This window comes from Amblyomma mixtum, chromosome 4 (genome assembly GCF_055824585.1).
Source record: "Amblyomma mixtum isolate Tamu chromosome 4, ASM5582458v1, whole genome shotgun sequence".
In the NCBI taxonomy this organism is placed as follows: Eukaryota; Metazoa; Arthropoda; class Arachnida; order Ixodida; family Ixodidae; genus Amblyomma; species Amblyomma mixtum.
Window position 1 is genome coordinate 109,595,349 of NC_143015.1, and position 3,840 is coordinate 109,599,188.

Here is a 3,840-nt window from a genome sequence, read left to right on the forward strand (position 1 = left end):
AAAACAGTTATTCACCAGAACATCTATACGGATAAAAAGTACTGTCGCAACTGGTTAAGGCTGGGTTTGGTAAATTGCGAGTGTTTATTTAAAATTAACGGGAGGTTGTGCTTAACGGACTGTAGTTTGTAATTGGTGCGGAAACGGGGAATTTGCCACAAATCAGTGCTACGTGTAAATGCATTATTGCTGTTATGTTGAAGGGATGCGATTGTAGAAATAAATTGTCTGAAAGGGCGTGATGAAACATAAAATGAGCGCAACATGCGAAATTCATACATATTTTGTATCGGGATGATATTGTACTGACGGAAATACTGTTGAGTAGAAGATAAGCAGTCAATGTTAGCTATGTTGCGCACAATCTTTTTTTGTAACATGTGGATCTTTTTAATGTTCCCTTTAGTAGTTGTTAGCCATACTAAATTGCAATAATTAATATATGACGAGAACAAGGCGTGGTATATTTGAAGTTTAATATGAGTTTAATATGAAGTTTAATATTGACCTTCGCATTCCATCAGAATCGCTGGTTCCTGACCATGCGTACAAACCCTTAGCAAGCAGATCACTATGAACGGCCTGTGACGAAATGTGGTCGTAAAAGTCGAAAAATTACTCTAATGCACTTGTCTGCTTAACAGTGGAAATGTGAATGCCTTGACCTTTCCTCTCTTCCTCCCTCCAGATGTGGATGCGATGTCGGCCGAGGCGGTGCAATTTTTATTGAGGCCAAATTCTAGAGGCCTGCACACTGTGCGATGTCAGTGCACGTTAAAGAACACCAGGTGGTCGAAATTTCCGGTGCCCTTCACTACGGCGTTCCTAATAGCCTTAGTCACTTTGAGACGTTAAACCCCCATAAACATTTTGAATTGGCAGGCGCCATTGGATGAGGGCAATGCTGAAGATGTGCGAAGGGCCAGGAGATCCAGGACGGCACGCTCAGCCGATCTCCACCGAACATTGTTGTGGATGGAATTGGCTTATTTACAGATGAATTCTCGGGCCGACTACGGGGAACGGAGTAGGCAGCCAAGCGAACGTCCGTCGCGCGTCTTCTGCCTTGTTCTCCGTCAACGCAGTTTCTGCGTGGCGCAACAAAGTGCTCAATGTATGTAATGAGTTAGAAAAGTAGTCTGAAAATCTACCGTGGCCCTTTAAGCAAGTCCGCACCTTTTGACTATCATCTCATTCTTATGTATGTTGCTCAAGCCAGCATCATCGCTTCGGCGGTCGCGGTTTTGCGCCACACTCCTGTTTCCGTCGTTCCTCCTCTCTCCTATCTAAACGTGGCAGCGATCGTGACTTAGCTCGGGTGTTAAGTCTTCATTCCCTAAATTCTGCGTCATCTTATAACGTCTTCTCTCACGCCGGAGGCTCCGGTTCGATTTCCACCTAGACGACAATTTTCTTGCATTTTGATTCTGTCTCGATCATTACGTATATTGACTGATGACCTCAGATGCCTGGTGAGGTCACAGGGAAAAGTTCCGGTGACCCAATCTGCGGACACCTCCGGCGTCAGCATAGCCATCCAATCCTTTCGCATTAATGAGGTTCTTACTCTAGCCTTATTCGCGCAATGCAGAAAGTTGGGCGAGTTGGTAATACATGTTGAACTTAGAAAAGCGCAATAAAAAGACAGGGACAAGAAGATGAAGAAGCACGCAGGACAAACGCTTGTCCTGCGTGCTTGTCCTGCACGCAGGACACAAGCGTTTGTCCTGCGTGCTTCTTCTTCTTCTTGTCCCTGTCTTTTTATTGCGCTTTTCTAAGTTCAACCTTATTCGCGATCTCGGCGCTCCACTCTATTTGAGGAAAAGAAGCACAACTGGCTGACTTTAACTCTGCGCGCCCTGAGAGAAACACGAACACAGACTAAACCCTTCTTTCAAGCTAGCGTTCATTCTTTTATGCGAAGCATATTACTATAATACACTACAGCTCGTCGAGCGCGGCGGTGGAGCTACCATTGACCTTTAGCATGACCACGTGACACCATTTGACCACTTGACAGCATGACGTCACAGCAGTGGAGAGATGGGCTGCCGGCTCGCGCGGTCGGCCGCGGCAGTGGAGGATCCACATCAGAGGCGCGGCAGCTGACCACGTGACAACATGACGTCACAGCAGAGGAGAGATGGGCTGCCGGCTCGCGCGGTCGGCCGCGGCGGTGGAGGCTCCACATCAGAGGCGCTGCAGCTGACCACGTGACGCTACAGGAGCGGTATAAAGCTGAGCTTGCCTCGCTCTCCGGGCACTTACGAGGCGGCCAGGTGTTGGGATGCCGCCTAGAAGCAGGGCTGATTTGAACGAGAAGCGAAAGCTTCAGCGTGCCACAGAGACCGATGAAGAGTGGGATGAACGTCAACCAAGGAAAGCCATGTAATACCAAGCCTAGCCATCAATATGCTTCGCATCTGACTAGGCTTAACCTTAGCTAAGCCTCAGCCATTTTTTTTGTCACGGCGCGTTTGAGCTTCCCCAAAATCTTCTTCCCGTCCTTGCACAGCACGGGCTCTCCTTGTGATGTGGTACCTCTCTGAGGACCCTCAGGCTACCGGACGCGTGGTGTCCAGCGGTGCATCTGGCTGAAACGGAAGGATTCTCCCCGCTCAAGCTTCTCACGCTGATCTCCCTTGCCCCCTGCAGGAAGTCTGGGCGTCTGCACGGCAAGTTCTCTCTCATTGACCTGGCGGGGAACGAGCGGGGTGCCGACGCGTCGAGCGCCAACCTTCAGACCCGTATGAAGGGCGCCGAGATCAACAAGAGTCTGCTAGCCCTCAAGGTATGCCGACCTAGCAATGTGGTCAAGGCTGCGAAATGAGGGACGCCGTACTGGAGAGCTCCGGAAATTTCGACCATCTGGGCTTCTTTAACATCCACTGACATCGTACAGTACACGGGCCTCTGGAATTTCCCCTCCATCGAAATTCGACCGCCGCGGGTGGCATCGCACCCGCGTCTTTCGCGTCAGCAGCGGAGTGCCATAGCCACTGAGCCACCGCGGCGGCCGCAGTAGATACGAGTGCATAGGATGTTAAATTAATGGCATGGTATTGTGGATTGGACAGCGTGCGGTGACTCCACCGCAGGAGTGCAGATAATCGCTCTGTTTTAAGAAGGCACTGGACGAAGCCAAACCTTACGCCCGTACGAACCTCCAAAGCGCTGGCGGTCGAGCTCAAAACCCACCATGAAATTATCCTCAAGTAAAAGGCAATGCAAGCAAAAGGTTCGCATGAAAGACACTAGGTTCCCAATGTTCTCCGCCGCGAGGCTGAAACCCCCGTATGAGAGACAGAAGTCAAAATTGTGGTTTATACAAAACCCTGAGTCACAAGATAAGCAGAGAAAGTGCCGGGGAAATAAGCTAGCGATCATCCGCGCTACCGCAATCGTGTAATCTTCCATATATTTCCATCTAACGAGCAATCATTCTTTGACTTAGGGTTATTGCACACTGTTCCTGTTGTACTAAAGTGCAAACATTTCTGTCCATCCATTGTTCGAGCGATTGCCTCCCAAGTGCGCTTTAAAGTTTTGAAGACGCATGCTATAAACAGTATCAGCAAAGCATAACAAACCATATCATGCTCTAGCATTTTTCACACGATGTCTAGAGGATGCTTGATGAATTAAGCTTAGTGAAAATGCCCTTAGTTGTCTTGTTTTCGAGCAATGGCCTCCTGTAACGGGCCTAACAGCGTGGGCAAGGCAGTCGAACACAAAATATAATGTTCTGCGAAAGGTCACTCTTCATTGAATGCTTGCCAGTTTTGACACACAGCCCAAAATGCTCCAGAATTAGAAAATCACAGCCACAGAATTATTTAG